Source organism: Mobula birostris, chromosome 3 (assembly GCF_030028105.1).
Source record: "Mobula birostris isolate sMobBir1 chromosome 3, sMobBir1.hap1, whole genome shotgun sequence".
Classification (NCBI taxonomy): Eukaryota; Metazoa; Chordata; class Chondrichthyes; order Myliobatiformes; family Myliobatidae; genus Mobula; species Mobula birostris.
Genome location: NC_092372.1, coordinates 217,286,063 through 217,299,935, shown reverse-complemented (window position 1 = coordinate 217,299,935; position 13,873 = coordinate 217,286,063). Strand labels below are relative to the sequence as shown.

Sequence of the window (13,873 nt, the reverse complement as noted above, 5' to 3'; positions counted from 1 at the left end):
GATCTTCTGCTGCTCTAGCCCATCCACTTCAAGGTCTGACCACTGCACACTGCTGTTGTAACGTGTGGTTATTGGAGTTACTGTCACCTTCCTGTCAGCTTGAACCAGTCTGGACAGTCTCCGCTGACCACTCTCATTGACAAGGCATTTTCGCCCTCAGAACTACCACCTACTGGATATTTGTTTTGTTTTTTTTTCCCACCATTCTCTGTAAATTCTAGAGACTGTTTGTGTGAAAATCCCAGGAGATCAGCAGTTTCTGAGATACTCAAATCACCCTGTCTGGTACCAACAATCATTCCACAGTCAAAATCACTTAGATCCCGTTCTTTCCCCATTCTGATGTTTGGTCTGATCAACACCTGAACCTCTTGGTCATGCCTGCATGCTTTTATGCATTGAGTTGCTGCCACCTGATTGGCTGATTAGATACAGTATTTGCATTAGCAAGCAGATGTACAGGTGTACCTAATAAAGTGGCTGCCGAACACAGACGAAACAGCACAGGAAGAGGCCCTTCAGCCCGCGATGTCTGTGCTGAATGGCAGCACGGTATGTGGTGGGAAGCATCATGCTTTGCTGCGGCATGGTGGCAGAGTGGCTAGTAATCTTCTGCAGTGCCAGCGATCACTGATTGGGGCTCAGTTCGTGCTACTGTCTGCAAGGAGTTTGTAAGTTCTCCCCATGACTGGGTGGCACTCTAGTTTCCTCCCATGTTCCAGAGGTGTACGGCTCATGTTAGGAAGCTTCGGGCGTGCTGCGTTGGATTGAAAGCAGGGCAGCACCTGCGGGCTGCCCCAATACTTATTTGGATTGTGTTGGTTGTTGACGCAAGCAACACATTCTCTTGTATGTTTCAATGTTTCAAAGTACGAGGGGTGATTGATAAGTTCGTGGCCTAAGGTAGAAGGAGTCAATTTTAGAAAACCTAGCACATTTATTTTTCCTACGTTTACACATTTAGTCCAGCAGTCGTGGAGCATACGGATCCCTTCTTTGTAGAAGTCAGCGTCTTGGACCTCCAGAAAGTGGTCCACAGCAGGGGCAATTGATAAGTTTGTGGCCTAAAGTAGAAGGAGTTGAGGAGAAACTTCAAAATTTCTGCATTTTCACTCAGAGTTGAACTGCACGTGCATTTAACGAGAGCTGTATAACTCATTTCCTTCGACCATAGGCTACGAACTTATCAATCACCCCTGCTGTGGACCACCTGGAGGTCCAAGACGCTCTTGTTACATGCATGTGCAGTTCAACTCTTTGAGTGATAATGCAGAAAGTTTGAAGTTAATAACTCATCTCCTTCTACCTTAGGCCACAAACTTATCAAGTATGCTCCACAACCGCTTTACTAAGTATGTAAATGTAGAAGGGGACTATGTTGAAAAATAAATGTGCTAGGTTTTCTAAGATTGACTCCTTCTACCTCAGGCCACAAACTTATCATTCACCCCTCGTACATGTGACAAATAAAACTAATCTTATCTGAACACAATGCCAGAAGAAAACAGCATCCATCATCAAAGACCTCACCATCCAGGCCATGACCTCTTCTCGCTCTCACCATCAAGCAGAAGACAGTGCAGAGGCCTTAGGATTCACACCACCAGGTTCAGGAACAGCTACAACCCCACTACCATTAGACTCATGAATCAGTGTGGACAATCTGAGACTGTGACCTGGGGGGAAATGGCTAATACCAGGGCTAATTTTAAGGTGATTGGAGGAAAGTAAAGATGAGATGTCAGACATAGGTTTGTTTACACAGAGAGTGGTGGGTGTGTGGAACGTCCTGCCAGGGCTGGTGTTAGAGGCAGATACATCAGGGTCAGATAAGACATTCTTAGTTAGGCACATGAATCTTAGACAAAAGGAGGGAAGCGTTAGATTGATTTAAAAGTAAGTTAAAAGCATCCTCCACTGAAACAGGAGCAACAAGAAATCAACAAGAGGATCCCAGTGGGTCAAACAGCATCTGTGAGTGGAAAGGGATTATCGCTGTTCCTCCAACAGATTGATTGTCGTTCCACCTACAGTCTCCTGTGTCTCCTTTATTTCACCATCACGTTTGTGAATAAAATTTAGAACTGTTTCCTTTCAAAGGGGACAGGAGATTACTGCTCACGGCAGCCCTGCCAAAGTGGAAACCTGTCATCTTGTCACAACAAAGTAATTTAAAAGGTGGTGCGGGGTTTGTGATGTGCCAGGTTCTTGAAATGATCTGGAACTTTTAACTTCGGCTTCTGGTGACCATCTAGGGAGTTTGAGCTGTGGTGCTATGTGGTACCTGCAATTGAAATACGGCCTTTCTGTTTATTTTTAGAGGAAATGTTTGCAGGAAAAGGAAATTTATAGCATCACAGTGATGTGAAGCACCAGTTACATCTAAACGATTGTCTTTACACGGTGGGCATCCCAAAGCATTTTTCAGGAGTGGTATCAAATAAACTTTTAGCTTCATAATGTAGAACATACGAAGGGTGATTGATAAGTTCGTGGCCTAAGGTAGAAGGAGTCAATTTTAGAAAACCTAGCACATTTATTTTTCAGCATAGTCCCCTCCTACATGTACACACTTAGTCCAGCGGTCGTGGAGCATACGGATCCCTTCTTTGTAGAAGTGGTCCACAGCAGGGGAGATTGATAAGTTCGTGGCCTAAGGTAGAAGGAGATGAGTCATTAACTTCAAACTTTCTGCACTATCACTCAAAGCGTTGAACTGCATGTGCATGTAACAAGAGCGTCTTGGACCTCCAGGTGGTCCACAGCAGGGGGTGATTGATAAGTTCGTGGCCTTAGGTAGAAGGAAATAAGGTATACAGCTCTTGTTACATGCACGTGTAGTTCAACTCTGAGTGGAAATGCAGAAAGTTTGAAGTTAATAACTCATCATCTTCTACCTTAGGCCACGAACTTATCAATCACCCCTGCTGTGGACCACTTTGTGGAGGTCCAAGACGCCAACTTCTACAAAGAAAGGATCCGTATGCTCCATGACCGCTGGACTAAGTGTGTAAATGTGGGAAAAATAAATGTGCTAGGTTTTCTAAAATTGACTCCTTCTACCATAGGCCACGAACTTATCAATCACCCCTCGTAGAACAGTACAGGCCCCTTGTCCCACAATGTTATGCTGGCCTTTCACTCTACTGCACGATCAATCAAACCCTTTCTTCTTTAACAGCCCATTACCCTCCATTTTTCTATCATCCATATACTGATCTAAGAGTCTCTTAAATGTCCCTAATGTATCTCCTTTAACACCACCCCCGGCAGCGTGTTCCAGTCACCTACCTCTCTCTGTGTAACAAACCGGCCTCTGACTTCTCATCTAAACTTGCCTCTAATCACCTTCAAAGGATGTTCCCTGGTATTATTTGATTTATTTATTCACAAGTATATCACAAGCCCTGGTTATGTGACCACTGACACCAGGCAATCTCTGAACAGTATTGATAATGGCTGGGGTCATCTGTCTTGTAAAGACACTGCCCAGATGAAGACAATGACAAACCACTTCAGTAGAAAATTTTTCCGAGAGCAATCATGGCCAAAAGAACATGACCCCCATGACATGGCACATAATGGTGATGATGGTGAATCATGGAACAATTTACAATGACCAAATGACCCACACAGTTATGGGGAGAATGCATAACAGACAGACAGCGGTGGGGATTGAATGCGGGTTGCTGGTACTGCAGCCATTAACATTCTGGGACATAGGCACTGGCTGTCCATTCTATCTATTCCTCTCTCAAGTTGCCTCTCAGGCTGCTACGCTTTTGCTTCACCAGCACCCAGGTTCGACCCTGAGGCCTGTTCCTTCCCGTGAGGGGTTTGTCCTCTCTGTGACTGTCCCTGTTTCTCCAGGTGGCTCCCGTTTCCTCCCACGTCCCAAAGACATGCCAGGGGTTGATTGGCCACTGTAAATGTTAATATTTACACTGTATAGGTAGGGGAAAAGAAAATGAAAAGGACCCTTAGGGAGTTTGATGGACATATGAGTTACAGGGGTAGAGGGAGATAAGCGGAGGTGATTGCTACCCTAAGGTCTGGCCCGGAGAGCCTTGTTCAGTGGTGTTATAAGATGTAAAATATCTAATAAAGTTTAGGATGAGCGAGAGCCTGGTGTTAAGTCTGAGGTAAAGGATAGATAGAGGTGGAGAGACTTAGGAAGGGAGTTGCAGGGCTGAGGGCTTGGACAACAGGTGGAGTAATTCAGCCTGGAGATGAACGAGAGGTCAGGCCTGGAGAGGCAGAAGGGTGTGGGGCTGGAAGAGGGAAGGCATGAGGGCACTGAGGGATTGGAAGGTAGGAATGGAATGGATAGCCATCAAAACAATTCTTGCACAGTGGAAAGAATTGAGATGTTGGAAGAAAGAAACAAGGAAAGTGAGAAGAAAAAAGACAAAGAAAGTGAGGAAGAGAGAAAGAAAGGAAGGAAGAAAAGAAGAGGAAAGAGAGAGAGAGACAGAGAAAGGAAAGAGAAAGAGAGGAAGGGAGAAAGAAAGGAAGAGAGAAAAGCAGAAAATAGATACTTACTTTGGGTGAGAGCACATTCACTTAGGGAAGAATGTTTGCTGGGTCATTGGAGAGATGTTTTCTGACAGTCCACGTAGTAAAAAAGCCATTGAGACCCCTTAGAAGAGCATGGTACCGAGGTGGTTAGCACAACACTTCATCATACAGGCAACTTCTTCATCAATTCCCGCCGCTGCCTGTAAGGGTTCTCCTTGTGACTGTGATGGTGCACTGGTTTCCTCCCACATTCCAAAGACGTACTGGTTGGTACTTTAATTGGTCATTGTAAATGTCCCATGGTTAGGCTAGGGTTAAATTGGGGACTGCTGGGTATTGCGGCTCGAAGGCCTATTCCATGATGTAGCTCTAAATTTATAAATAAATAAAAATAAATTAAAATGTATATTGGAATTAACCAGGTTTAGCAGTAAAGAATTGAAATTAGTAGTAAAGAAAAACCTGCTTAGCTCAAATGACAATGTCACATTTTCTAAATGTTCAGGTTTCCCAAGTGTGGTGCAGGGAACTAGGACAAGCAAAGATGTTCTGTCCATCATTTGACTGTAAGATCATAATGAATGGGAGTGAATTAGGCCATTCAGCTCATCCGGTCTTCTCCACCATTCAATCACAGCTGATTCTTTATTATCAACCCCATTCTCTCACATTCTCCCCATAACAATCACAAACCCATCAATCTTTGCCTTTAGACCATTCAATGAATTGGCCCCTCAGCCCTCCAGGGCAACAGGTTCCACAGATTCAGCACCCTCTGGCTGAAGAGATTTCTCTTCACCTCTGTTCTGAACATACATCGCTTTATTCTGAGGCTGTGCACACAGATCCTTGAATCTCCTACTGGAAGCATCTTCCACATGTCCACTGTATGCAGTCCTTTCAGTATTTGTAGGTTTCATGCAAACCTCGCCTCATTTTTACGACCTCTATTGAGTACAGGCCCAGAGATGTCAAATGATCTTCATACATTAACACTTTCATTCCCAGGATCATTCTTGAGAACCCTAACCAGAGCTAGCACACTTTTCCTTAGATAAAGCACCCAACCTTGCTCACAATATTCCAAGTGTGGACCAATGCCTTATAAAGCCTTTGCAATGCATCCTTGCTGCTGTAAAAAGATAAGACATAGGAGTGGAAATAGTCTATTCGGCTCCAAGTCTGTTCAGCCGTTCAATCGTGGCTGATTTATTTTTCCTCTCAACCCCATTCTCCACGTAACCTTTGATGCTCTTACTAATCCTGAACCCATCAAGCTCTGCTTTAAATGACTTGGCCTCAACATTCCACAGACTCACCGCTCTTTGGCTAGAGAAATCCCTCGTCATTCCTGTTCTAAAGGGAACTGCTTCTACTCTGAGGCTGTGCCCTCTGGTGTCTCTCCCCCCCCCCCCCATAGGAAACATCCTCTGCAGTCCTCTCTTTCCTGGCCTTTCAATATTTGGAAGGTTTCAATGAGATCCCTCCTCATTCCTCTAAACTCCAGCAATTACAGAAGATAAAACGTAGAACATAGGACAGAACAGCACAGTACAGGCCCTTTAGCCCAGAATGTTGTGCTGACCTTTTAACCTACTCCAAGATCAATCTAACCCCTCCCTGCTACACAGCCCTTCATTTTTCTATCACCCATGTGTCCAAGAGTCTCCTAACTGTCCCTAACGTGCCTGCCTCTACCAGCACCATTCTAGTCTAAGCTTCTGGAAATGAATGCTAACACTGCATTTGACACCTTTCCTACCAACTCTGGTGTGAGCTTGCGCCAAATGCCAATTATACTTAGGAATGCCCCAGGGAGGTGCAGTCAGGAAGATCATTGTGATGCAGCAAGGCTGCCATACTGGGGGTTCTCCTGAGACAGGGAGGGATGAGTCCATGCGAGGGTCTTGAATTTAAATGTTTACGTAAGGCACGAAGCCAGTGTGCTGTCCAGGGATGCAGGTTGTGAAGAATGGCACAGTTGACAGAGGCTTGGGTATTCAGACTTCTCTTGAATGTTACAATTGAACCCTACTACCCCCTTCTGCTGGTAGCTCATTCCACTCTCATCACCGTCTGAGTGAAGAAGTTCCCCCACAGATTCTCCTGAAACATTTCACCTTTCACCCTTAACCCATGACCTGAAGTTGTAGTTTCACTCAACCTCAGTGGAAAAGTCTGCTTGCTTTTACCCTATCTATACCCCTCATCATTCTGTATACCTCTATCACATTTCCCCCCATTCTTCTATTCTCTAAGGAATGAAGTCCTAATCTATTCAAACTTTCCCTGTTACTCAGGTCCTCAAGTCCTGGCAACATCCTTGTAAACTTTTCCTGCACTCTTTCAAGCTTACTGATATCTTTCCTATAGGTAGGTGACCAGAACTACACACAACACTCCAAATGTGGCCTCACCAACATCTTATCCTTGTAAATTGTAAAACGACTGATAAACAGTCACATTTGTAAATGATTGATAAACAGTCACAGTTGGTTGAAAAATAAGATAGCATTTCTTTCTTTATGCTCTGGAATAAAAGGGGCGGATGAGTACACGAATGAGAGGAGTCTGGGGGGCTCTGGTTAGGGTGCAGACAGTGCAACTGGACTAGATGGGCTGAAGGGCCTGTTTGGGTTCTGTAGTGCTCTATGACTCTGTGGTGGAACCATGTTGAATATTTTCTAAAGGGAATTGGATTTGGGGAAGAAAAATTCTCAGCATTATGTAGAATATGACTCTTTCCACAAATTGTCGTGAGTACAAATGGCTGATGGGCCTTTTTCCATGAATCCAGATACTGGGATTAGTATAGATTAGATGTATTAAACCCTTAGGAGTATTTATTCTAATGATTTCCTCTTTCAAATACCCTGTGGCATACAAATCTAAAGACACAAATCCCACCTCATGAATAATTTTTACCATGTCCAGGGATCTCTGTGCCTGGTGTCGTTGCCCCACAATGAGGTTGGCACCTTGCCAGCCGGGAGTCAGGAATGCAAAACAGCATCCTGCCATTTTGTGCCTCTGCGCCGAGGGACCTGAGCGATAACACAAAAACAAATTAATCTGTGTTAGTATTGGAAACATTTTGCATTCCCCGAAGAGCCGGTGGTAAACGAAGGAATCCAACCTTCCGTCAGGCTTGCGAGAATGCCGGAAAACCTGAGGTGTGAAAATTGAAATGACTTGATCCGGTGCAGGCCACCTGATCTTGGATCCTACCTGCTCTATGCTGGCTGCTTAGTCTCCTGGCGGGAGATTTGATGGAAAAACAGTTAGGAACCCAAGTGTATTCACGTGAAATAAGATCCAAAATATTTATCTCCACCATTTAGGCTGCACTCATTCCTGTCCTTATCAGGGGATTTGATTGTCTCAGTCTTTATTTACCACTGTAATCAGAAATAAGCAGACACAAAAGATTCTGCAGATGCTAGAAATCTCGAGAGACATGCACAAAATGGGGGAGGAACGCAGCAGGTCAGGCAGCATCTGCGGAGGGAGATGAAGGGTTGGTTTTTCAGGCCAAGACCCTTCATCAGGACTGGAAAGGAAGAGAGCAGGGGCAAGAATAAAAGAGGTGGGTGGCGGGGAGAGAGGGAGTAGCGTGAGCTGGCAGGTGATCAGTAAATCCAGGTGAAAGGCGGAAGGTGAGGGGAGGGTGTGGGAGAAAGAAGAGATGTTGTAAGAAGCTGTGAGGTGATTGGTGGAAGGGGGAAAGGACTGAAGAAGGAATCTGATAGGAGAGGACAGTACACCATGGAGTAAATGGAAGCAGGTGGGGACAAAGGTGTGGGTGACGGGTAGGTCGTGAGGGTGGGGGAGGGGAGGGTAAAAAGGGCCAGAGGGACAAGGGAGAACAGAAGGGAGGACGTGGGAAAGAGGGGAGAGGTTACCAGAAGTTAGAGAATTGACGAATTAGCATTGATTTCTCGTTGACTGTTCACTTCCCTCTGTAGATGCTGCCTGAGCTGCTCAGAAATCAACAGTTTCTTTAGAACAGGTGTTCCCAGCCTTTTTTATGCCATGGACCAATACCATTAAGCAAGAGGTTCGTGGGCCCCAGATTGGGAACCCCAGCCTTAAACATTTCACCTTTTATCCTTCACCCATGACCTCCAGTTGTGGTCTCACTCAACCTCAGAGGAGAAAGCCTGCTTGCATTTATCATATCTACACCTCATCTATACACCTGTACCTCCCTCTGCAATTGGATCCTCGATCTCCTAACCGGAAGACTACAATCTGTATGGATTGGTACGGAGTTCCCAAACTTTTTAATGTCATGGACCAATACCATTAAGCAAGGGGTCCGTGGGCCCCAGGTTGGGAACCCCTGCTTTAGAGGGATATATCATGTCAATTTTAGGGAAGTGATGGAAATCAGAATTGGAATGAGAGAAAAGCAGATCACAATGAATAATCCATGGTCAGGTATTCTCTTGGGGGAGAGGGGCAGCAGGAACTGGGGTGCATCCTGGACACCTGGAAGAGACCAACACAAAAGCATCACATTTACTGAGTGTGAGTGAGCTCAGGGGTATGTTCTGTTAACGGGTCCGGCTGAGGCTGAGTCGGGTTAGCACCTGTAGACTGAGAATTAGAGGAGAATATATGGGGGGAAGGGAGAGAGAGAGGGGGGGAGAGGGAGACAGAAAGTGGGGAGAAGAGAGAGAAAGGGAAAGAGAGATATAGAGAGTGAGAGAGGGGGAAAGAGAGAGGCAGGGAGCGGAAGAGCAGTAGGGCAGTAGATGTAGTGTATATGGATTTCAGCAAAGCAATTGATAAAGTACCCCATGCCAGGCTTATTGAGAAAGTAAGGAGGCATGGGATCCAAGGGGACATTGCTTTGTGGATCCAGAACTGGCTTGTCCACAGAAGGCAAAGAGTGATTGTAGACAGGTCATATTCTGCATGGAGGTCAGTGACCAGTGATGTGCCTCAGGGATCTGTTCTGGGACTCCTACTCTTCGTGATGTTTATAAATAACCTGGTTGAGGAAGTGGAGGGATGGGTTAGTAAATTTGCTGATGACACAAAGGTTGGGGGTGTTGTGGATAGTGTGGAGGGCTGTCAAAAGTTACAGTGGGACATTGATAGGATGCAAAACTGGGCTGAAAAATGACAGATGGAGTTCAACCCAGATAAGTGTGAAGTGGTTCATTTTGGTAGGTCAAATATGATGGCAGAACATAGTATTAATGGTAAGACTCTTGGCAGTGTGGAGGATCAGAGGGATCTTGGGGTCCGAGTCCATAGGACAATCAAAGCTGCTGCACAGGTTGACTCTGTGGTTAAGAAGGCATACAGTGCATTGGCCTTCATCAATCATGGGACTGAGTTTAGGAGCCGAGAGGTAATGTTACAGCTATATAGGACCCTGGTCAGACCCCACTTGGAGTACTGTGCTCAGTTCTGGTCACCTCACTACAAGAAGGACGTGGAAGCCATAGAAAGGGTGCAGAGAAGATTTACAAGGAAGTTGCCTGGATTGGGGAGCATACCTTATGGGAATAGGTTGAGTGAACTTGGCCTTTTCTCCTTGGAGTGATGGAGGATGAGAGGTGACCTGATAGAGGTATATAAGATGATGAGAGGCATTGATCGTGTGGATAGTCAGAGGCTTTTTCCCACGGCTGAAATGTCTAGCATGAGAGGGCACAGTTTTAAGGTGCTTGGGAGTAGGTACAGAGGAGATGTCAGGGGTAAGTTTTTTACGCAGAGACTGGTGAGTGCGTGGAATGGGCTGCTGGCAACAGTGGTGGAGGCAGATACAATAGAGTCTTTTAAGAGACTCCTGGATAGGTACATGGAGCTTAGAAAAATAGAGGGCTATGGGTAACCCTGGGTAAATTCTAAGGTAAGGACATGTGTGGCACAGGTTTGTGGGCCGAAGGGCCTGTATTGTGCTGTAGGTTTTCCATGTTTCTATGAGAGGGAGAGGGAGAGAGGTGGATGGGAAAGAGAGAAACGGACAGCAAGAAGGAAAATAGAGACAAAATGAATCACAGAGGCAGAGAGAGAGAGGGGTGGGCAGTGGAGATAGAGAGAGTGAAAGAGAGAGAGGGACGGAGGGAGTGGAGACAGAGTGAGTGAGAGACAGAGGGAGTGGAGATAGGGTGAGTGAGAGAGAGAGGGAGTGGAGACAGAGTGAGTGAGAGAGAGAGAGAGAGAGAGACGGAGGGAGTGGAGATAAGGTGAGTGAGAGACGGAGTGGAGATAGGGTGAGTGAGAGACAGAGGGAGTGGAGATAGGGTGAGTGAGAGACAGAGTGAGTGAGAGACAGAGGGAGTGGAGATAAGGTGAGTGAGAGACAGAGGGAATGGAGATAGGGAGAGGGAGACAAGGAGAATGTGTGTGTGTGTGTGTGTGTGAGAGAGAGAGAGAGAGAGAGGGGGAGGCATTTTGTGTTTTCATTCCAGATTATAATTAAAATTCTCTTTGATTCCACCTGAATATGACTCTTATCCAATTATGTGTGTGTTTGTGTGAGAGAGAGAGAGAGATTTTGTATTTCATTTCAGATTATAATAAAAAGGTTCCCCTTGTGTACCCCTCAATATGTCTTTTATCCAATTATCTTTCAATTACCACAATTAGGGACGCGTGTGTGTGTGTGCGAGCGAGCGAGAGAGAGAGATAACTGAGTGCAGCCATGTACAGAGACAACTGTTGGATTAGGTTAGTGTTAGGAAAATGTTAAAAACACGTGCTGAGATTTGATAGCGGTTCTGCACTCGAGAGCTCTCTGACATGAATATATCAGGATACGGTTCCTTTACCATCCCTGGATCTGAACTCCAAGCCGTAAGGAATGCTGTGACCTTTACCCTCCCTATGACAATAAGGGATGTGCCTTGCCAACAAGGCTCAAATCCCTTGAGAGAGTGAGAAGAGACCTGGCATAGTTACTGTTACTGGACGAGTATCCAAAGTCCTGGGGCGTTGATCTGGAATACAAGTTGTCAGGGTGGAATTTAAATTAACTCGTTAAATAGATCTGGAATAAAAGGGCCAGCATCAGTAATGGAGACTGGGAAGCCCATCTGGTTTGTTCATATCCTTCAAAGCCTCTCACCTTTACCCACTCTGACCAGTAAGAGGCTTGAGATCCTCCAGAATGGTTGGATCCTGACTTCTCTCTGAAGTGTCATTGGTTTCATAGAACAGGCAACATGACAGCCTAGTACAGGCCTTTCGGCTCGTCGTTTTCGTGCTGGTCTTACAACCTACTTTAAGATCAATCTAACTCTTCCCTCCCACATGGCCTTCTATCGACCATATGGCTATGTAAGAGTTCCTTAAATGTCCCTAATGTATCTGCCTTGACCACCAACCCTGACAGGGCTTTCCATGCACCCACCAATCTCTGTGTAAAATAACTTAACCTCTGACTTCCCTCCAATCACCTTAAAATTATGCCCACTCTTATTAGCCATTTCCACCCTGAGGAAAGGTCTCTGACTGGCCAGTGGATCCATGCGTTATATACCTCTATCAAGTCACCTTCCATCTTCCTTCGCTCCAAAGAGAAAAGCCTTAGCTCAGTCAACATATCCTCATAAGACATGCTCTCTAAGCCAGACAGCACCCTGGTAAATCTTCTGTCCAGAGCTTCCACATGCTTCCCATAATGAGGTGACCAGAACTGAACACAATATTGCTAGTGTGCTCTAACCAGAGTTTTAGAGAGCTGCAACATTGCCTTGTAGTTCTGAAACTCTGTCCCCCGACTACTGAAGGCCAGCTCGCGTCGTCTTAACCACACGCCTCCCCCCCCCATCAGCGCGTGGCAATTTTGAGTAATCTATGGACATGGATCGTTGGAACATTAGATTTCAGGGGTCATTAGAGAGAGGCCACGAGAAAATGGGCTAGATGCTGCCATCGAAGTTCAGTGGACGAATCTAAAATAAGAAAATAATCATCCCTCTTGTGTCTCTCAGGTGTTAACCATACCTGCACGATCTTTCTGAACAAAGGCTCATTCCCTCAGAACAGCTCTGCTTACTATACAAGGTTACCACTTTTTGAGACATAGATGATGGAGTATTTTGGAATAGAGAGATGGTGGGGGGAGGGGTGTTGGTGTTTTTTTGAATGGGATGGTTCCATGGTCTTTGTTTTGTGGCTGTCTGTGGAAAGTCAGATCTCAGGCTTGTATACTGCAGAAATACTTCCATAATAAATGCACTTTGGATCTTGAATCTCTGAGTCGTAGACTTATAGTGCATTACAGAACATGCACAAGTCCTTCGGCCCATCTAGTCCATGCCAATCCATAACCCTGCCTCGTCCGTCAACCTGTACCTGGACCACAGCCCTCCATACTTCTCCCCTCCATGTACCTGTCCAAACATCTCTTCAATGTTGAAACCGAACCCACGTTCACCTCTTCCTCTGGCAGCTCGTTCCACATTCCTACCATCCTCTGAGTGAAGGCATCCCCCCCCCCACCAGGTTCCCATTAACCATTTCACCTTTCCCCCTTAACCCATGATCCCTGGTTCTAGTCTCACCCAACCTCAGTAGAAAAGGCGGAACTGATAACGAAAGCTGTGCCCGTGTCCCCCCATCACCAGTAAACCACTTTCTCCCTGGCAGCCAGAGACAAGGCGGGATGGTGATTCATCGTGTAATTAGCTCATTAACAGTGCTGCGGATGGCGGCTACAAGTCCGCACTCATCCTGTTAGGACCCAGCAGCGTGTCGCTGATTTATGTGGATTAATGTCCCACAAATAGAATGGGATTTGATCCGGTGGCCTGAACGATGATCCCAGGAAGCAGGCCAGTGAGTCTAGCTTGATGTAGAACATTGGGCGGTACTGTACAGCGACAGGCCCTTCAGCCCATCAGGTCTGTGCTGAACACGATGCCTAGTTAGACTAAATTCCCTGCACGTTTGTGGGCCCGTCTAAAAGCCTCTATCATATCTGCTTCCACCTCTTCCCCGGCCAGCACGTTCCAGCCATCCACCTCTTGCTGGGAAAAGGAAAAAGGAGCAGCCCTGTACATCTTTTTCACCTTCTCACCCTCAATGCATAAAAGATGCAAAATTACAAAGTAACATTAATCATCAAAGTATATGTTATCATATACTGTATTACCTTGAGATTCATTTTCTTGCAGACATTTACAGGGTAGTAAAGAAGTACAATAGAATTTACGAAAAGCGGTCTATATACAAAGGCTGGCAAGCAACCAACCAAGGTGCAAAAGAAGACAAATTGTGGAAATAAGAAAAATACAGAAAGCGTGAGTTGCAAAGGGTCCTTGAAACTGAGTCTGTATGTTGTAGGATCAGTTCAGAGCAGTGGTGAATGAATTTATCAATGTCAGTTCAGTAC

At 45.6% G+C, this 13,873-nt stretch overlaps 1 protein-coding gene across 4 annotated transcripts in view; it reads left to right on the top strand.

Annotated features, from left to right (window-relative positions):
• Window positions 1-13,873, top strand: part of scn5lab (sodium channel, voltage gated, type V-like, alpha b) — a 480,040-nt gene that overhangs the window by 234,788 nt on the left and 231,379 nt on the right. The gene's annotated exons all lie outside the window — the stretch shown is intronic.